Here is a 22,294-nt window from a genome sequence, read left to right on the forward strand (position 1 = left end):
GCACTCAGGGAGGCAGAGACAAATGGATCTCTTGAGTTTGAGCATAGCCTGGTCTACAGGGAAAGTTCCAGGACAGCTAGGGCTGCAAAAAACAAAGATGAAAACCCCCTGAGTTTTGAGTGTTCGCCCTTGTGTGCAGCAGCAGCAGCACCCATAGGGCACAGCACTGCACAGTCCAAAAGCACACACACTGAGCACAGGAGTATATTGTGGAATTTAAATGGCCATATGTAAAGCTGCTAAGGACACCAAGCCTGGAAAAAGCATGCTATTTGCTTGACTCACCCACTCTATACCTTCCCCTACCATCCCTTTCTTATAGTCTTTATTGGCAGCACAAGAGATGCTGCTTCACTTTCCTCTAAAGTATGTTCCTCTAGTCTTCAGTAAGAAGGGTTGTCAATGAAGATCTGTTTTTTAACAGGAAGGTGAAGTGAATTGATGCCGCTGCCTTAATCTACTATACTCTGACTAGGCAGTGAAATGTTACACACTTGTTTTAGGTTCTGGACATTTGGAGAGGGAATGATTATTTTTTGTCATTTGGAATTAAGAAACCTAGTTTTCTATCCTTGGCAGGTGTGCTCCTTGAGTAACTGAAGTTTGAATTCTTAGATCTTGAATTCAGGTGATCTTGGAGAAGTCAGATCTTTCTGAATTGTAGTACAGTGAGACTATCTACCTTTGGCATTGTTTTGAAGCTTAATTGAGATCTTGTGAAAGAACCTTGTAGGATAAGTAGATCCACAGATCTGCACTCTGGCTTCTGAGGGGCATAGCGGTGGACATAGATGACAGCAGTGCAGGTATCTGAGCTGATACAGAGGAGGAATGAACTTCAATTGAATAGGGGAAGAAGTGCCACTCTGCAAGTCACAGAAGTAGAGTTCCGTGAATACAGTCTTACCTCTGAAGAGAGCAGATTTTTTTTTCTACAAAGTTAATGAAGCTGCTGTTCGTGCCAAGATGAGGATTGGTGACTGGTTGCTAAGTGACTTAAAGACCCAGAGTGTAAGTTTGCTCTGCTGTTCTGTAGTGTGGACCTAAGATGCACAGAATTTACTGTGCAGGTCAATGCCTATCCATTCCATAGACTCCTGGGGTTTACACAAATGGTTTTGTTTTTAGTGTTTGTGGCTGTTTCGCTTTTCAATACTCCAGTGGAAGATCATGTCTGGAAATAGTATGAGAACTAAACAGATTTTGTGTGTGTATATTTTAGAGGCCATGAATTATAGTGCCAGTATTCTGAATTTCTAGGCCCGCAGCTCAGCAGCACAGAGCTTGCCTGACATTTTTGAGGTCCTGGGTTCTATGCCCAGGAAAAAAAAAAAAGCCAAGTTTCAGGTGTTGCTCCTGGGAAGCTGGTAACTGAACTGTAATGGGGAAGCCCTAAGAAAGATGGAGGCAGAGAGAGCACGTAGCTACTGGGGCAGCCTTCATGTTATGGTGCTATACCCACACCTGTGATGGAAGAGCGGGCAGAAAAGGCCTCAAGGCTACAATATGTATTTGGGAGCTGCTTTCTTGTACACCATTAGGAGCCCCAAGGAAAAGGTGCCCAGGAGAGGGGCCGTGTGCTGGGCAGCATGGAGCAGCAGGAATATCCAGAAACACTTTCTAGACCACCACCAGAATTAATGACCTAGGTACCCGTCTCTGACTCCTCCATGCAGCTCCAAGTCTACTGTGCCAACCAGAGAGTGTGTCAGAGCCAGCTGGGGCCAGCTCTAAAGTAGGCTAGTCATCAAATTTCTTTCTTGGGGCCAGCTTACCTGGCCTTTTCATGCCTCCAGACAGCCCCTGCAGAGGTCCTGAGGCAGGAAAAGCATGCACGTGCCAGGGTGAAGGGCACTGCAACGGAAGGGGTGGGTAGCTGGGTGTTTGGATGTTAAGTGATCTGACTTCTGTTTGGTGAGGAATGCTATGGCTGCAGTGTGGGTATCAACTGGAAGGGAGGAGCCGTGATCAGGCGCTATCTAATGACAACTAGCAAAACAACAAAAGGTTGGAAGTTGATCATTAGGATCTACTGGACCTGCTGACCACAGACCTTCTGTGAAAGAAAAGGAGGTGACAAAATGTCTCTCAGGTTTCTCAGGTCAGTGTGTAGATGGGGACACTCTGCAGAAACAACAGAAGATGCAAGAAGTTACAGAAGAGTGTGAGAACAAGAATCCTGTTAGGACATCAATCAGCCAAGTGGCAGTGCCATGCAACATGTACTTGAAGCACCACATCTAGAAATTTACATGACTCCAGGGGAGAGTGGTTGGGGTTAGTTATTCTGACGTGTCAATACCTAGAATCAGTTTATTATATGGGATTGCTAAGGTAGAGAAAAAGGTTGTAGATAAAGAAGAGACCTGGGATCAACCCCAACATTTAGAACTGAGGCAGAGGGAGAAGAAGGAAAGGAAGAGGGAGTGGGTCCCAGAAGGTCAGAGGAGGTGGATAAGGTGAGGGGGTCTCACTGTAGTACTCAGACTAAGGTGTGAGGGTAGAAGCTACCTCAGTGGGTTAAAGAAATTTAGGAAGGCAGGCCAACCTGTGCAGGCCTCTTTGCAAGAATTCCATGGTGAAAACTAAAAGGGTTCAACAAAAAGGCAGCACAGAAGCTAGTGCCTGGTCAGGACAGGCTTCCTGAGGGCAAGAGAGGCACCAAAGCAGTCCTTGAGTGCCTCTCTGACATAGCTCTACAGAATGGAGCCAAAACCCCTCTAGGTAAGCAGAATGGAAGAGGCACATGGCCAGACTTTGAGCAGCTTCAATGCCGTAACAGGGAGAAGAGGTTCTTCCTACCTCAGCCAAGGACAGCGGCAGCCACTAGCAGAACAAGGTTAGCTTTTGGGCCTCAGAGACAATGAGACTAAAGCAGGGATCAAGGGCTGCCTGAGAAGCAGCAGCACTGTTTATTGACAAGTCAGACTTCCTGACCGTGGGTAGAAAGCCTGGGTATCAGGAGCACAAAATGTCAGGAGCCAGAAATCAATTGTCATTAATTTTGTAAAGTTTTCCCAAGTTCTTGTTTGCCTCCTGACTGAGGAACAAATAAATGGTAAGGTGAATGATGGACCGTTAGCAAGGGCCAAGGCTCACTGTGGGAGGAGTGGAAAAAATGTGCTGGTTAGATATTCAGAACCTCACCAGAAAGACTTTAAACCAAACAGCCCAGGCAGAGCCACAGCCTTGGTGTTCCAGGGGAAGCCTGTGGTCATATTCTCTATTTGCATGGAAGAGTCTCAGGAAGGAAGGGTGAGGAGAGTGTGAAATCAGGAAACATTTCCAATTAGTCACAGAGGTGTATGAAGAGAGTGTATACCCTGAAACCAGGCTCTGACTAAGCACTCTAAAGCTGGTGTTCAGGGTCACAGAAGCAGAGCTTGTCCAAAAGTCATTCCCAGTGACCTGCCAGTACTGGAGGCTGTTAGGTGGAGATGAATCAGAGGTTGATACCATAGTGAGCAGAAGTGAATTTTGGGGACCACAGGCTTTCCTAGCAGCTGTAGGCCGTGATAAAATGTAAAACAATGTACTGTCCTTGTTGGGCTGTGGCTAGATTGTTGCTTTCTACCCAAAGTGCATTTTTGTTTTTCGAGACAGGGTTTCTCTATGTAGCCTTGGCTGTCCTGGACTCACTCTGAAGACCAGGCTGCCTCATTCACAGAGATCCACTTGCCTCTGCCTCCTGAGTGCTGCGATCAAAGGCATCACCACCACCCGGCTGACAAAGTTCTTAATGGACTTCATTTCTGAGGAAAGGTGAAAACAGGTCTCTTGCTATCTAGACCTACTTTTCACCAAGAGGAAGGATGATATGATTGAAGAGTTCCTCCCTTGCCAAAGGGAAGGTGGTGTAGAAACTCTCAGATCAAGGACAATGGCATTAGCAGGAGGACTCTCAGCTGTCCAAGAGCTCATTCTGAGTTGGCAAGAGGACTCCTGGGATGCAGAGGCCCATTTCAATGAGGTAGACTAGAGACTAGACTATAGCTGTAGATGACATTCCATGGCCAGAAAGCAGAGTGATTTTTCCCCCCCAAGACAGAGCTTCTCTGTTTAGCCTTGGCTGACCTGGACTTGCTTTGTAGACCAGGCTGGCCTTGAACTCAAGAGATTTGTGTGCCTCTGCCTCCCTGAGTATTCAGAAGAGCATTTGGTACAAAAAGGATAGGGCCTTAAAAGTCAGTCTGTCATACGGTCTGTCATACATGACCAGTAGAAGAAGAAAGCCAGGCAACTGAGAGGTGCTGGGTAGTCTACCCCACTCTAATGGATGTGAACTTTAGTGGGGAACAGTATCAGAAAGGCTGTCCTAGGGCTAGGAATACAGATTCTGTACCAAATTTACAGTATTAAAGGATGGAAGGGAGGTGGCTTGAGGACTCTGCATTATAAATATATTTGATTCTATTTAAAAATAGGATTTAGCTCTGTTGAGCTAGTCAGGTAGCATCTTACTGCCTAAGATTCCGTGAGTGTATGGGCTACAGCCTGAACATTCTTGTCAAAGCTTGACTACAGTTGCCTTAAGTGACAGACACAGACATGGTTTCTGTAAAAGTAAGCTTTCAAAAGAGACATTTTCTAGGGGCTGGGGATATAGCTCAGTTAGTAGAGCACATGCCTACTGCCCCGGGCTAAATCCCCAGTACACCTCCCCTGTCCCCCACAGATACTTTCCTAATGGCAAGATGTGTGGATTTTCAGCACTGCATGCTAGAGTCACCTGGAGAATGATTAAAACTACAAATACTGGAGCTTACCGCAGACCACTTATGTCACTGCTCTGGGGACCAGGCACAGTCTGCTGCTTCTGTTTTAAACTTGCCAGGTGGTTCTGATGTGTGGCCACAGTTGAGATCAATTATTTTGAGTGTAGCATTTTTAAAGGCTTTTTTTTAATGCTATGCTCATTTTCTTTTCACATGAACAAGTAACCCTTTTCATTTCTTCTCCATCAAGACCTTGTTCTCAAAATTACAAAAGATGGAACAAATAGGCTTGAAAGAGAACATTGTATACAATGTTTATGTCTCCAGGCCCTAAAAGCATGTTATAGAACTGAAAAGACTTTTGGATATAGCTAAATACCTGTATGTTCTTAAAGGTTATGAAAAATGATAGACAGGTCTGAAAGGCAACTGAATAATATAAGCCACGAAGTTTGAGGGGTTCTTTTTTTTTCCCTGAAGAAAAAATTACAAGGTGCATCATTTAATCATGCAATTTGTAGTTGGACATGGTGATGAATTCCTGCCATTCTAGCACTCTGAAGACTGAGGCAGGAGGATCAAAAGTTTAAGGTCACCTATGAGCACATAGCTCCAGGTCATTCTGGGATAGATGATGAAATAACCACAAAGAACAATATTCGTGAAACGTTAAGAAGAAAAATAATAGACCATTCCTGCCCGGTCAGGTGTTAGCTTTGACATCTCTCAAAGTGATGCCAAACAGTGCTTCCTCGTTTGTTGGGGGTGGGGTGGGGCTGGAGAACTCAGTTGATACTGTTTAGGCAAATTCAGAGCTATTTGAACAGCCTTCCCCAAACCCCAGGGACACTGGAGTGAGTGAGGCCAGCCCTCCTCAGAGCTCTCACACTGCCTGTTTCTGAGATGCGTTCAAACTGTAGCTGTGAACCTCTGTATTTATTGGAGTGTGGTTTTTTGTTTGTTTTGTTGTTGTTTTGTTTTGTTTTATAGGAGTGGTTTTTTCAGTGTGGTCTTCCAGAGTGGTTCTGAACTCTGGCCATGGATGATAAGGTGTGGACCAGCTACTATGGAACCCCCCTTAGGTTCCTTTCCAAGCCTTCCCTCTTCCCACAATGCTCCACGTTGGCCTGCTGGTCTCCCGGTACCCCCTTGGCTACCGTTTTCCAGCTTTTGCATCCACTTGGTTCTGATCTGGACCATGGAAAGCTACGGTCACTGCGTACACACAGGCCTTTGTCTTTGACACTACGCTTATCAAGTTAACCAACTTCAAACTGGCCAGAGAGATAGCCACTTCTTTCTGTAGATGTAGCTCAAGACCATATATCAGGACTTTTTTATCTGTACTAATTAGGTAAATATTTAATCACAATGATTTTTCTAAACTTTTTTGGAAAGGACCTAGCATAGAACTTGATTCCTTTTCATTGCTTCTAGTGCAATTAGTTGTAGACAAAGATAAAGCATTTATCATAAAATTTACTCAAGGGCCACCTGGATTTTGTTCTTTATGTGTGTGGGTGTTTTGCCTGCATGTATGTTTATGTACCACATGTGTGTTTGGTATCCAAGGAGGCCAGAACAGGGCATCAGATCCTCTAGACTAGAATTACAGTTGTGAGCTGTTCAGGTGCTGGGGATCAAACTGGAGTTCTGGAGAGCAGACAATGCTCTGGCCCATCTGTTTAGCCCCTTGAGGTCTATATTTTGGACTATAGGCTCATCTGCATGCAGCAAAGACCTACATCTGGGAAGCAAAATGGAAACTGATTTCCCTTAGGTGCCAGAGTAACAGGCTGTAGCCCAGACCTCCTCCAGGGTTCTGGTGTCTGGAAGCCATTTCTGTCTGACCGCTTGCTGTATCTCATGAGCAGAGTCCTGATGTCCCATAGCAGATACATCTTGACCCACTGCAGGAAAAAAAGGAACAAGGGAGGTTCCTCCTCAGGAAGCACCCAGTACCCATGAGCTCCCCACCACCACCACATGCACACATAACTAGTGGCAAGGAAATCTAGAAAATGTCGTTATGAAGAATCCTGTAGCTATTGAGAGGAAGCAAGGACAGATACTGGAGATAACACATACATTCCCTTCTCTCACTTTCCTTTTTTAAACAGAATGCTGTGTTCTGTTACCAGGAAGAAGGGGAAGGAGGTAGAAAGTGAAAGGTTCCATCTCTGTATCCACATGGCAGTTTTCCAGAATATTCCTGCAGGGAATTCCACAGGGGTCAGTGGTTTATCTAGGCAGGTAATGTTACTATCTAAAGTGTAGTTTTAGACCTCAGGTGGTTCCGCCTACATCAAGTCTGGCTTTCTGCATTCCTCAAGCTGGTGGGCAGCTCCAGCTTTGGCCCCGCCCACTCCATGTGGCCTCATTAGCATATTGCACTCCCAGGCTATGAGATTGTAGGTGAAGAGCTGGTCAGAAAGGCAGTGGAGGGAGCTGGCGCCCCTGCAAGGCTGAATAAAAGAGAAACTTGTTTTCTACGTGTGCCTCTTCAGAATGCGCACTGTCTGCTTTCTTGTCATTGCAGGCGTCATTTGTCACCAGAACGTTTTAACGTCATCTCCTGGGCGGTTCTCTTACCCTTCTAGACGGAGCCACTCCTGCCTCTTATTCTGCCAGCATTCAAGTAAACCCACATACATTTCCTTCCCTCGCTCTGCTTTTTTAAACAAAGAATGCTGCTTTCTTTTACCAGAAAGAAGGGGGAAGGGGAAGAAAGCGAATTGTTCCATTTCTGTGTCCACATGGTGGATCTCAAGTCAGCATTCTTTAACACCTGTGTGGAACTTTAATTAGTTCAAGTGGGAGGTCTGTGCCAAGAAACAGGGTGTGCATAACGGTGGCGATCTGGCCGAACAGATTTCTTCCCTTAATGGCAGTTCACACTGAATCCCACTCGCAGCTTTTGCACAGAAAGTTGGCTGTATTAGAGCCAGTGTCTAAGGACCGGCCAGGAGCTGCCTCACAGACCCACAGCAGCAGAACACAGGTACCTGCAAGGCCGTATGATTGACAAGGAGCATCACACTTAGCACCTCTTCTCAGCCCCACACCCTACCTGCTATGAAATACATAATGCCATCCTTTGACTGATGAAAACAGCCGATGTGTTAAGTGTGTCAGAGAATGGACTGAAGTCGGGCCCTGTCGTTTGTTCTTTGGCAGATAGTATGGTATCAAAAATTATCTAAGGTTAACAGATGGATATCATCATTAAAAATGAACAGTTGCTGCATGTTTTCTTCCTGTTACAGTCCAAGGCTGTCCCACTTTCATTCTTCCACAGTTCTAACCCATAGTCGGGCTTTGTCAGTTCCCAACTTTGCCTTGTGGTCAGGAGAGCAGGCAGCTTCTATCATTCTGCTGACTCACATTTTTCTGCCTGATGCTATGGAGTGTCATAAGTGGGGGAAGCTATTCTCAACTGTGCCACATGAGAATCAGACAACTGAGGGCTGGGGATGGAGCTGGCTGGTAGAGCGCGTGTGCTCAGCATGTGCTAAGCCCTGGGTTTGTTCCCCAGCCCTGAATAAATAATTTAAAAAGATCAAAGCACAAGGGAGCTGGAGAGATAACCTAGCAGTTAAGAGCTCTTTTCTCCCTGAAGATCTAGTTCAAACCCAGCACACACATGGTGGCTCACAACGTTCTGTTAAGTACAGGTTCAGGAACCTGATGTCTTCTGGCTTCCACAAGCACCTGACATGCACTTGATATACAGACATGCATGCAGACAAAACACATATATATGTGTGTGTGTGTGTGTATATATGTGTATATATATATATATGATTATAGACTGTATCTATCTATTCCCCTTTCAGAGGCCTGATTATTTCATTTCTAATGGAAATTCTGGGTGTTTACAAGCAATGCTGTTTACTTAAAAAGGGAAAAAAAGAATATCTTATGGGATATTCTGTCTTTTGTTTGTTCCTTTTTATTTTTTTTATAAGAAATAACCAGTTTTCACACGTGTCGTTCCCAGCTTGTAAGATTGTTTGAAGATGAGTGTTATATTAAAAATAGCAAAATAGCACAGTCTTTGCTTCAAAAATGCCCTGGAATGAGAGTAGAGTTGAGTCTTCCTAATATGTTTCAGCGTGGTTCTAAATGGGCTCTGGAGGACAAATTACAAGTTTTAAAAAAATCCAAGAAACTTTGAAACTGTGTGGTTTATAATGTGAAATTGATGCAGCTGACTCATACAGCCCCACATTCATCTTCAACTCTCTTTTGCTCATGTGGTTTTCTTTAAAAAAATTAGTGATATCAGCTAAGTGGGACTATTTCCCACTCCTACCCACACAAGGAGAGCGCTTTTGTGTGCATGTCAGCTGTGTTCCATCATTACATGCTGTTGTGGGGTGCGGCAAAAGCGGGTCTGTTGTTCATGCCTGATCCCAACAGTACATGAGCCAACTCTAATGACATGGCCCTCTCTGCTCCATCCCTTTTTGCTGTGCACAGAACCCTCATGCTTTGGAACCAAGGAATTTTAAATTTGCATGGGATCTTTGAAGGCCAGCCCTCTTTGGTGTGTGTTATGTGTGAGGCAACTTGTCCACACAGCCAATAACAGCAAAGACAATGACCCAGGTCTGTTTGACTCTTAACTCCTGAACTCTTTATACACAATTGACTTGCTGCCCCAAATCATCTGGCCCTTCTCATAGCTTCAAGTTGCTGCCACTCAGCAGTGTCTTCCACTAGTATCCTAAAACTAATTGGGATGTGCTGTGACATTGTAATTACAGCCCTCCAGATACATAAAGTCACCCCAAAATCTGTTTTTTTTTTCTTCTCTCTCTTTCTCTTTCTCTGAGATGAAGTTTCACTGTATAACCTAGGCTTGCTTCAAACTCACTGATGTAATCCAGACTGGTCCTGAACTAACAGTGATCCTCCTATCTCGGCCTCCCCACCTGGTCCAGTGTTATGCTTCTGCTTACTCTCTTCTTGATTCTCATGCTGTTCTTGCATCAGGTCTCTGTTGGCCACTGTCCTCACCCCAACGGTGATAAGTCTGTCATTCCTGGTTTATTTCACCTCTGGGCCTCTTGGTTCTGCTGTACCTCACCACCCTCATACATTTAGCTCTATCATTTATAATTTCTTCAGTTTCACACTTAAAAAAATGATGTTGAACAATACCATCAACCTCTAGAGAGCTGCCTGAGGTGCTGTGTCTGCTCACTCCATCCTGGCCTCTTTTACCTCCTCTCCCAAGAACTGGAGTGTCAGGCTGGCACTGGGACTCTGCAGACCAACTCCACAGCACTCAGCCCAGCTTTTACAACCTTGTTTCTCTCCACAGCCACCCTCAAGCCAGACCCAGCCACTCCCCAGTTTGTCTTGTGCCAGGCTTCCTTATGATTTAGCTCTTTTTTGTTTGTTTGGTTTGTTTTTTCAAGACAGAGTTTTTCTGTGTAGCATTGGCTGTCCTGTACTCGTGTCATAGACCAGGCTGGCTTCAAATTCACAGAGATCCTCCTGCCCCTGCCTCTCTGAGTGCTGGGATTAAAGCTGTGCACCACTGGCTGGGCTTTTCTGTTTTGTTTTGAGACAGGGTATCTCTGTGTATCCCTGGCTGTACTAGAACTCACTATGTAGACTAGGCTGCCCTAGAACTCAGAGATCTTCCGGCCTCTGGATTAAAGGTGTGTCCCACCATTGTCTGGCATGATTAAGCTTGTACAGCACCAAATGCTCTCTGCTTTGTGCCACGAGTAGAGCTAATGCCAGTTCTGTGGAAGCTGCCTGAGAATGGGGACATACTTTGATTCTCTTCTCCCACACAACACCCAGTACTAACCAGGTACCCCAAAAATATCTGGTAAATAGATTTATCTAGCCCAAAATTGAAGTAGAAATTTTGAGCCATTTTATCTTATTCTTGACTCATGCTAGGTTTCCAGTCAATAAAATCGTTAATTCTTTTTTAAAAATGCAATCTTTAACTAAGGTAGTACCTACTTTTGGACTGATGATTAGAAAATTTCAGTGGAAGTTTAATTTCCATCCATTGTTTTTGACTGTGCAGATCTTTTTGGTCCCTGGGTTGAGTTTCTTACCCTTTTTTTTTTTGGCTTCCCATATGCTCTCCATGGGTGCGACATGCCTATTAACAAGGTCTCATCAGGGCTGTTGATGCAAATGTATTTTTAAGAGAGGAAAGCCCACCAGCTTGACTTCTCACCCTCTAGCCTCCAGGTGATCTCTTCTCTCACAAGTGAGACAAGAGCTCTGAGCTGCCTCCCCAGCTCTGATCTATGAGCTGACGGCTTTGAATAGCTATTTAACCACCTGTGACTAGCATGCATACAGACAAGGAGGAATCATCCGTTAATTCATTTAGTTCACCTACTGAGGACCCATTGTGTACTCCAGCATTGTGTAATATGAAACAGCAAGTAAGGTTTGATCCCTGCCCTGCGCTGAGCTGCAAAGAACAGGCAAGACATACACACAGGCCACCACAGAGCAAGGCAGGTCATTGGTGACTACAGCGTTCTGGAGAGTCCATGGCTGGAGCAGCATGGTCTGGCTGGGAAGATATTTGCAGAGTGCCTGGGATCATCATTAGTGGAGATGAGGTGCAGGCTTAGCTACAGTGACAAAGTTCAAAATACAGAGCTTTGCTTTAGTTTTGTGAAACAGGGTCTTCATGTAGCTGAGGCTGACCTTGAATTCCTGATACTCCTACCTCTAGTTTTCAAGTGCTGGAATTACAGGCATGCAAAACATTGTGTTGAGATAGTCTGTTCAACTATGCTATATTCCATCCATTCTTTTATTTTGCCTGTTTAAAAAAAAAAATCATGTGTATGTGTATGCCTGCTGTGGTGTGTTGTGGAGGTCAAAGGACAACTTGTGGAAGGTTCTATCACATGCGTCCAGGGTATCAAACTCTAGTTGACAGGACTGTTAGCAAATGCTTTTACCTGCTAAACTATCCCATGGGCCCCTTTTACCTACTTTTGAACATTTAGAACCTATTTGTTACTTTGCTGCCCAGGCTGATCTCAAATTCCCAATGCTCCAGCCTCAGTTTCTCTTATAGCTGGGATTGCAGGCTTGCACCACCGACCATCGCAGTACCCATCTGTAGCCCAGCAACAGTTCATCTTCTTTCTACAGTTAAGGCAAGCAGCTGGTCAGGCTTACTGTGCCCTCAGCATGAGGCTTCCACTCCTATCTTCATGGCTCCAGTCTTCCCCCTGTGTCTGTCAGAGGAAAGGAGAGCATCACTCATTCTTGGTGAGGGCATAACCAGACAGCTGAGCCCATGATTTCCCTTCCTGTCCCCCTGGCTGGGCCATACCCAGCCCAAAGTTAGTCTGGGAAGTGTAGTCAAGCCTGACTATACTTGATTGCTCCCTGCCTAGCTAAAGAGAAAATTGACAATTAGAAAGACAGTTGGCAGTCTGCCACAGGAAGAAAGAGAAGAATCCCATCTGAGGAGGGGACTGGGGAATGAGCTGATTGTTTGTCATGGTTGAGAAGATGCTATTGGGAACACAGATTTGAATGTAAAAGAGAAAAATGAATTATTAAAGACTGGGTTATTTTAAGAGTCAAGCCTTTCCATTTCTGAAAATGATAAAGAAAAATGGTCAGAAGAATGTACGGTTAAAGGGAAGACAAAGGTCATGGTCAGCCCTTCAGGTGGGGATGGCAAGAGAAGCTGGTAAACAACTGCAGTGCCAGCTCTGATAGAGGCAGTGAGATACCCTGGAAGCAATAGTGACTCAGAGAGCATGAGGAGACGAGCAGAATGTGGCTGCAGCCCTGCTGTAAACCACCCGGATGCACCTCACATTGGGTAGCTGGGGACAGGCGGCAGATGCAGGAGGCATGCTGGCTTGCCTGGCCTGGGGATTCTGGGAGCTCTTTCTTGGTGCAATCAAGAGTGGTTATCACTACTTCCTCCCAGACCCAGGGAGCAGAGCCCAGTAATTTACCTGAAAACCATGCTCTGTTCAAGGGACAGCATTTGTTATTGCAGAAGTGTGTTCCCTGCCCTCCAATCCATTTTCACTTTTATTCAAGTTCAGTAAAAATGTTACCAATTTTGAAAACCATATGTCTTGTTTTCCCTGCTCTCAGTTCACCAAAGGTATTTATTCTGCTCCCAGAATTTATGTGTGCCCTGATTTGAAATGTTTTATGCAACAATAAAAACAATTCCCTTTCTGTACCATCCAAGAAAGATACTTCATATTTGTTAAGTGGTAGTGTTTCTCCCACTAAGCAAACCAGGAGAGCCAAAACCTCTAACTGTCCCTACCACCCAGGGCTGTGTCCAGAGAACCAGCCACAGCTGGACATTCTTATCAAACAGCTTTGCACATCCCCAGGGAGGGAGAAAGTTGTGAATGGAGAGTCCTCTGCTCCATGCCCCTGCGTGTGTCTCAGGCTTTCTTGTTTGCAGGCAGGAGTGTTCCAAATATTAGCATAAAGGTAGCTCTTTCCTTCTCACTGAGCAATTAGTATGTGCCAGACTCTGACCTTGGGATCTATGGTCATTAGCATTATTTGCACTACTGTGTGTTGTGAGCCAACTTCCCTCTTTTCTCCCAGTTTATAGAGGAGGCCATGCAAGGTGGCTTAGGAGTTGAGTCTGACCCTGCTGACTGTCAGAGCCCAGGCCCTTAGTTTGTATAACATAGTCCTTTAATTCTCTGGTGGAGACTGTCTTTGCCCCCATAGAACTTGTAAGCCAAGAAATGGTGTCACATGGGAGAGCATTGAGAGAAAAGAGGGAAGCAGGCACAAGTGGAGCATGAGCCTAGGATAAGAGGTAATTGATGAAAGACTTTCTCAAAGTTCAAAATTTCCATCAGCCCCCCCAGCCCCTTAACCATAGCACCACCAAGACTGTCTGCCAGTAGGCCAAATTCTAATATTCTAAACATTCTGGAAAAGAATGTTTAGTGTCGCTCTGGTTTAAATGACCACAAGTCTCATGTGGTGGAATTCCTGGTACTCAGGTGTTGGTGTTCTGGCTGGCTGTGGGGTTCAGGCCATTGTCATAGCCTGGCCCCATTTCCAGTCCCTTTCTCTACTACCTACTCCCTGTCAGGATGTAAAGAGGCTTGTTACCACCATCTCTTGCCACCCTAGGCTGACTCTCCACCAGCCCTTCCCCATCATGATAGACTGTGTTCCCTGAAACTATGAGCCAAATTGAGTCCTTCCTTCCTTAAGATCCTCTCTGCAGGTTCTTAGTCACAATGGTAGGAAAGGTTGAACACATTGTGCATTTGGGATTATCTTTACATTACAATCCCAATTCCTCCCAAATACAAGGACAGCAAGGTTTAATGCAGGCCTTTGGAGTAGGGGTTGATCCTGGCTAGCATCTCTAACACAAACCCCCTGAGCACTGTGCCTGCTTCCCTGCTTACTGTTACCTGGTTTCTGCCATCTCATTGAAGGCTCCTGAGCTTTGACATGTCACTTCCCATGTGCTCTGCAGCCCCACAGCCTGGCTCAATTATTTTACCATCATTGTCTATTTGCTCTTTTAATACATGTAGTTTTATACCTATTCTTTTTGACTATCTGTAAATTCTCAAAAACAAACAAGCAGGCAAACAAAAATGATCCCACCAAACAGAAGTGTTAAGACCACTTGCCACTCCTGCAGAGGACCTGAGTTCAGATACCAGAATTCAGTGTCTCACAAGCATCTGTAATTCCATTTTCAGAGCATCTGGCACCCTCTTCTGACCGCCACAGGTATTACATGCACACGGTGCATATACATACATGTAGACAAAACACTTCTGTACATAAAAATAGAAACAGGATTAAGATAGCACAATGAGTGCTTAGTAAGTGATTTTTGAGCAATTACTGACCTTGATAAATCATATTAACTCTGATCTCAGCTCCCTTGCTGCAAAAAAAGACAAAATTATTTCCCCTGTATGGTGAAATTAAATGAGATGTACAGATGAAATGTCTTCATCTGGCTCATCGTAACAGCTCAACTCAAAGCCATTTCCCTCACCTCCATTCATCCTCTGGCAGTGAAGTTAATGAGGAGGGAAATGCTTTCCCTCTGCCCCTTGCTTGAATAGTGTCATTCCCACCAGAATATAAGCTCTGTGAGAGAATTCAGCCAAATCTGCATAATTCAACTACAGCTTTGCACATGGCTGGTACCTTAATATACATATTAATAACTTAATATATATTAAAATAAATTAGTAACATCTGTGCTATTTGATGCTTCATTTGAAAACATGCTTTTGCTTGTATTTAACATCCCTTGCCTTCCTTTATAAGCTAGAGGCAAAGTGGAGGCTGGATTCCTGGGCCAACACCCTGGTACTCAGTCAGTTTGCTGATCATACTGTAGCCCTAGAGGGGCTGTCTACACATGCACTGAGTAGCTATGCTTAGTGCACACAGCTCTGCGTCTCTATAATGTGCACATTCTCATGACAGTATCAGGGACTGCACTGAGTCTGACTACCCTCCAGAGACTCAGCTCGGTGATGGAGGAGAGTGTAGAGAAGGCCATCTATGGAAGGGTGAGTAAGGACAGGAAAGCTGCTAGTAGTCATGGGATAGTCCCAGGCCAGTGCTGCCTCAATGTCTCCCTCTCTGAAGGTGCACGGTGCTGGCAATCCTCAGTGCCAGGGGAAGCAGGTAGCTGACCACCTTTAACTTGCCAGGGACTCCACTGCCTAGAACTAGAAGACCAAGGGCAAGCAAGCCACTTTGATGAGCATTCAGAGTTGGCTCTGAAAAGCAAACATGGGCATCGCAGCCTTATCGGGCAGTGTGAGCTGATGGACCCACGTGCCAGCTCTTACACTATTGCCTCTGCTTCCCTGCCTCCATGCAGTGTCATGCTATCCTGCTTCTCTCGCTTTGTGCATTCCCTAGTTGTGCCTCAATTCTCATTGTTGAAAATAAGCTAAAAACCACAGCATTCTGGGCTCAGCCGCAAAATCCACATGGATTCTGCAGGGTCAATATGGACCCTAAGAGGTAGTCATGTTAGCATGGGGCAAAGAGTACCCTCAAACAAAGAAGCAGGCGCATGGTATTTTGTGTGCCCCTGGGAAACCACCTGGCAAGGTCACCCCAATTGCACAGAGGATGTTTCAGACTGTCCCCAGGAGCCTGGATTGGGGAAGCAGAGTGGCCAGGACTAGGTCCTGGCTCTGTCGTTGACTAGGTTGCTTTGAGTCTTATCTGAAAATACCAACATTATAATCCCAATAGGGGCATTATTGGGATTAGAATGAAAATTTAGCTACACACATGACATGCTAGCTGAAGCCACATTGCATCAATCTGTGGCTTCACACTGTTGTAGCTTTCATACTTAATACTCCTCCAGCTTGCTGAGACCTTTAAGAATAAATCTTTGAAATGAACAAGAATGAGGAGGAAAAGGAAAAGAGGGAGGATGAGAGGAAGAGGGAGAAAGGGTGGAAAATAAAGTGGAAGGAGAATGTAGGAGGGGAAGAAGGAGAAGAGAGGCAGGAAGAATGAGAGTGGAAGGAAAAAGGAGGAGGGGAGGGGGGAAGGGAGAGGAGGAAGGAAGATTTTCTTGTGTGATTAGTACTTTGTACTTTTCCATGTTACCAAGCAGGATTGCAGCAGGAAGGCTACACAATGATTTCTCTGCCTCTTTCAAAGATGGAGAAACTGACACCTGAAGAGACTGACTCATTCAAGGTCAAATGCAGCCTGCATAGCTTGTCTCCCCAAGGCTGGCAGTAATGGTGCCACTCAGGCTGCTGCAAGCTGAATCCTCTAACGTGTGTTTCCCCATATTATAATCATGCCCTTCATTTACAACCGTTTCCTTTGGCTATGGCTGTGAGCAGTGGCTGCAGAGCTTGCCATTGGATTTGAAAGCCACTCTATGCTAACACAGCCTCCCACGGTGCAGCCCACTTCTATGCAGCTTCTCCTGGCAGAGACCAGAATGTTGACCCCTGGTGCCGCTGCATGCTTTCAGTCTGAGTTGCTGGAGTGGGCGCCTCACTAGAGAGCCTCATCTCTGAAAGCACGGAGTGTGCATTAGATTCGTCTCCTTGGGAGACTGTTATTTTTGTCTTTCATCTTCAGGGACTGTTCCAAAAGAAGGGAGGCAAGTATCAGGAGATCAAGAAGAACCCATGTCTCCAGCTCAGAAGAAAGCTGCTCAGTATCTTATTGTCACCATTGCCACTGCCACCCAGTGTCCCTGCAGCCCCAGAGGACAGAGTGAGTGGAGGGGAGCTGCTCTTGGACACTGAGCGCAGCACTGGGATCTTTCTGTGTGATTTCTCACCACACATTCCATGAAACAGGGCTTGTTGCCATAGTTACCAGAGAATCACATGACAGCCTGGCTACTTAGATGTGTAGGAGAACAGATGAAACAGCAATGGGGGGGGGGGGTGGACGCCGCCTCTCCTTGTTGCATCCTTTTCCTTAGCCAAGCTCTAGGGCCTGGCCCAGTTACCCCCTGCCTGCTCTGGGGTTAACAGCTAAGCCACACTTTCACAATGAAATCATCCCAAATGTCCTTCAGGGACCTCCTCTCGTTTCAGGAACCTTCTCCCCTTTCCTAGCCCCTTCCTTCCCTATCCCTCCTGCCCTACATGGGTGCTATAATTAAATAGGTGAGTAGGGATGGAGGAGCATGCAGCCTACAGCACTTGAATAGCCTCTTCTCTACCCTCAGGCTGGCGTGACTCAGCTGTGATACAGCTGGACATGATGCCTCCCCAGGGGATGAGAGGGAGTATGGACTTGCCCTGATGCTGAAGGGACCAGGTGGGGTCTCGCTTTCCTAAGCACAGGCTGAAAGCACAGACATTCTGAGGACCCTCAGCCTCAGAATGTGGGTATTGGTTCCACTGTGACCATCTCTAATGAGGAGTGGTGGGTATGGCCCCCTGGCACTGCCTTCCAACAGAGGGGGCCATGCCTGAGGAAAGCTTTCAGAACAGGAAGCTCTGCTTTTCTCCCAGACTTCTCTCCTCCTTTGTGGTCTGTGACCAGTTAAGGCACAGTCACATGCCTGCCTGCTGGGAGGATTGACGAGTGGGCACACTAACAGCAGCACTGGCGCAGACTCCCCATCACATCTGTGCTTCTGACAAATACAGCTTGCCCGCTCCTGTGGGCTCGGCTCACACAGCATCTTACCAACTCCATCAGCCTCTCCTTGGCAAGAGCAGGGTCTAGAGACACAGACCAGGAGAGTTAGCTGAGGCTCAGCCCGGGAGGAATTCTGCCCTGGCTATGCTAGGTGATTCAAAGAACTTTCTTTGCAGTCCCTGCCTCAGAAAGCAAAGTATAGTCAGAGGAGGAGAGACAAGTAACTTCCCAAATGTAACTAGATTTTATAGGACTCACTGAACAAAAGCCAAGGAGATAAGAGATCTGTAAAGTGGACAAGGGAAGATGCAACTTTAGATCCCAGAGGTGCATGACACTGTCCAGTGAAATGCAAACTTAATAAAATTTCTAATATAACATGTTTTATGTAGATATATAGATACATATCAGCTTATGTCTTCTTTTTTATTCATATTAAATGTACACAGTTCTATCAGGTAGGACCAAATTGGGATAAGATTATCTTATACAAGATAACAATGATTTAAACAAGTTTATACCATCTAAGTGGAGCCTGGTAGTGAGCTGCTTGGATCTGGTCTGCTGTCTTCTCTGATGCTCTGATACCCTCAGCATGTGGCTTCTGCTTCCTTATCTAAGGTGACCCTCGTGGTCCAGCAGTGGTTCTACATTCTGGGCAGCAGAAGGGAACACCTGCACATCTTCCCACTGGGACAGTTTCTGAAATGACATCCTACGCTGGCACTCCACTGGGTAGGGCTGAGTTGTGCGGCCACTAGCTGCAGGGTTTCTGAGAAATGCAGTCTATGCTGGGATGTCTTGTGTCCAGCGGGGAAGGCGGCTGGTAATGTTTACCATTGAATTGGTAGATGAGTGTACTTACACAGAAATAAATGCACTGTTGGAGGTAAAACGAGTTTCTGGCAGTGACTTTAAAGATCTTTGCTATGGATCATATATCTCTAAAACACATAAAATTGATTGAACATAAGACTGTGGATGTCTTTTCATTGTTTGCCAAGGTTTGGATAAATGTCTTCCCAAAAGTTAAAGGTGTGGTCTTTAGACCACAATGCTATTGAGAGATAGTGTAACCCTAAAGAGGTAGGGCCTAGTTAGAGGACGTTAGGTCATTGAAAGCTTGTCATTAGGACCCTGGCAGCTTCCTGTTACTGTCTCTCTGCTCCATTCTGCTATGTGCTCCCACCATAAGGTACTGCCTTGCTATGTTGATGGAAAACAGTGAAGCCAGTGTTCCAAGAACTGTGTTCTCCAACACCATGAGTCAAAATACAGGTGTCCTCCATCTAAATAGACTTTCTCAGCATTTGTTACAGTAAAGGAATGCTGGTTGATTCACCACCTCTCATCCATTCATCATTTTCCTAGTGAACAGTATGGGTAACTCATATGTGGACTCATCCCTCTTCACTCTCAGCCTGTAGCTGCTGAGACAGGTGACAAGGGGTTCTAATTAGTCTTAGTTGAGAGCTCATACTAGCATGGAATCTGGGTTGGTACAGGTTATTGAAAGCTGATCCCAGAACTGTCTTGGACTCCGAAAGAGCAAATGCTGAACACAAAGCTGAGAAGACCTGAAGAAGCTGTCCATGTTCTGATAGGCTGCTCTAGAAATGCAAATGAGGTTCATATCCAAAGGATGAGAGAGCTGTGATGTCAGGCGAGCTCGTGTCCCTGACTCTAAGCACAGCGAGCATGACTGCAGAGGCGTCTTGGATAGTATGGATGCTCCTCCCCCCTCGCCTGGAACTGGCAGAGTGATGAAGGAGACAGAACAAGGCACTGGTGAGTTCTATACACAGCTATGAGGCATGGATGGTGTCTACACAGAGAAATCAATTCTTATCTTCATTAAAGGTCTTTCTTTTAGCAGCCACCATATAAACATAGTGTTGCTATAAGTAATTTCCTTATTTAATTACTTAATATGGGGCTGGAGAAATGGCTCAGCAGTGAAGAACACTTGCCACTCTTTCGGAAGACCTGGGTTTGATTTTTAAGCACCTAAATGGCAGCTCAATACAGTATATAACTTTAATTTCTGATGCCATTTTTTTGGCCTCTGTTGGTGCTGCATGTGCATGGCTCACATACTTACATGCAAACAAAATATTCATACTATAAAATAAACATAAATACATCTTAATTACTCAATGTGGTATAGTGAATGCCTAGCAAGAGGTTTCTTTTTTTCTTTTACAATTTGGGGCTCAGACCCAGGGTCTTGTACATGCTAGACAAAGTATCCATCAGCTCCAGAGGCAGGCTCAGAAAATGGCACTCCAGAGCACAGCACTTTGACACACTGATACTATGACATAAAAAGGAGCAATCAGAACCAACTGCTGGAAGGAGCTTTCTCTGAAGTCATCTATCTATCTAAAGGCTGATCTTTCAGAAGATTTGCTCACAAGAAGAAGATAGAGTTGACAACCAGAGTCAAGGCAACCTTCATCCAGACAAACTTTGTCCAGGCTATCACCAGCTCTTCAGACCTATCATTTCCTCTAAAACTCAATCTCTCCTCTTCATCTGAAAATGCCTCTTGTGTTATGGAGAGGACAAACACACTTCCAAACCTCACTGTTGGGGTCCCGCACTCTGGCATGTAATAACTTGGGTGCCTTTGCTCCAGGCGGTTTTTCTACTGCCCACTTACCTTTCAGGATGGCTAACAAACTGCAGAGGGGAGGAGAGCCCTTTAGCTTCCTGAGAATATACATGTGACCAGCAACGTGGCTTAGTGGGTAAAGGTAAGGCTGCCAAGCCTTATGTCCTGAGACTCATGTGGTGGGCAGACCCTACTCTTCTGCTTGTCCCCTGTCCTCCAAATGCATGCATGTCATGATGCTCCTTTGCCACAAATATATATATATATTTAATATATATATTTTATATATATAATTTTTTTTGAGACAAGGTTTCTCTGTGTAACCTTGGCTGTCCTTTTTAGACAAGGCTGGCCTCGAACTCACAGAGATCCTTCTGCATCTGCCTCCCCCAGTGCTGGGATTACAGGTGTGAACTACTGCATCAGGCTTTAAAAGAATGTATATGACATGGGTTGGGGATGAAGCTCAACAGAGTTCTTGCTATTATGGACTGGATTCACTCTTAGCACTGGGGAAATGTATACATAAACACAATTTGTTGACACCCTTATGAGACAGACACTCCTTTAATGGTACTCTAAGAGCTAGAGGGTATCTGATTCACCACACAGGCACACTGCTCCTCTGCTGCACCTCAGGCAGGAATCCCCTCCCCAGCATTTCCATTGGCCTCATGGTCACGTGGGCAGTGGCCTTCCTAATTGCTTTGATCCAAGATGAAAATGAGACTCAGCCAGGCAAGGTGGGTCAGGCTTACTGCAGCATCCTGCTTCCTTCCCATTGGGATCCTCCATCCTCCTCCTCCTCATGCCATCTTCACACACCTCCTCCCTCTCTACAGTCCCCAGTCTGCTTTTTTTTTTTTTTTTTTTTTTTGGGGGTTTTTTTTTTTTTTTTAGGCACTTTTAAAAATATATTTTTATTCTTTGAGGCTTTCATACATGTACACAATGCCTTTTGGTAACACCAATGGGGAAACAGGAGAAAGTTCATGAACACCTGCATGTCAACACTCCTTCCTACATCACCTTCAGCTAGGCTGTCTGCATCAGTGTGTTGATACTCTCCTACCTCTGACAGCTTCTTCAGGATTTGCTTGACCTTAACTTCATTAAATTCCAGACACAGAAATTGAGATTCCTGTCCACCTTTCCCAAACTCCAGCTCTATTTTGAGCTGTCTGTCTTGACTGAGACTTGCTGTCAACTCTCCAGCTCAGGCCCCAAAGCCTGTTGTCCCAGCAGTTCTGGTTCATGAGGGTCTCTTGGATTTTTGTCTTATGGCTCTTCCAAAACTTGGAAATGACTGCAGTTTGTTCACTGGTGATGCCACCTTGCTTTTTGGATTGAGCAGCCAGAAATGCCTCTAACTGGTTGAAATCCATGTCTGCAGATGCAATAGACTTAAAGAATGCCCCTCATCTTCACCAAGAAGGGGTGGGACTCCTCCAGTGGCACTTCCAGGTAGAGTTGGCTGTATAGCAGCTCCTCGGTGAAAGTGTTCTGTACCAGGCAGCCCGCTCAGGGACTTGCAGCCCTCCAACTCACCCACCATGGCTAGGCAGGGCCCGCAGCCCGGCGGCCCCTAGTCAGTTTTGAGCTCAAGTTCAAGGTCCCCTTTCAGCAGATGTCTTCCCGGCTGTCAGAGGCAGTTCTGCTCCCTGTTGCCATGCCACTTTACATATAACTCTCTGCCGTGAGGTGTGCCAGTGGTGTACATTCATCTGTGGTTTTCCAGGCCAGAGGGTACTGTCTCGCTCATTCAATTCTCTAGTACCTACTTCAGTGCCTGGCACTAGTTGGTAATTTAAATAACTTATTTACTTTTTATTTT

At 45.5% G+C, this 22,294-nt stretch overlaps 1 pseudogene; it reads right to left on the minus strand.

Annotated features, from left to right (window-relative positions):
- Positions 1-21,495: 21,495 nt before the first annotated feature.
- On the minus strand, positions 21,496-22,015 carry LOC129690759 (COMM domain-containing protein 1-like; annotated as a pseudogene).
- Positions 22,016-22,294: the final 279 nt, after the last annotated feature.

Source organism: Psammomys obesus, unplaced genomic scaffold (genome assembly GCF_907164565.1).
Source record: "Psammomys obesus unplaced genomic scaffold, mPsaObe1.curated_primary_1811, whole genome shotgun sequence".
Lineage (NCBI taxonomy): Eukaryota > Metazoa > Chordata > Mammalia > Rodentia > Muridae > Psammomys > Psammomys obesus.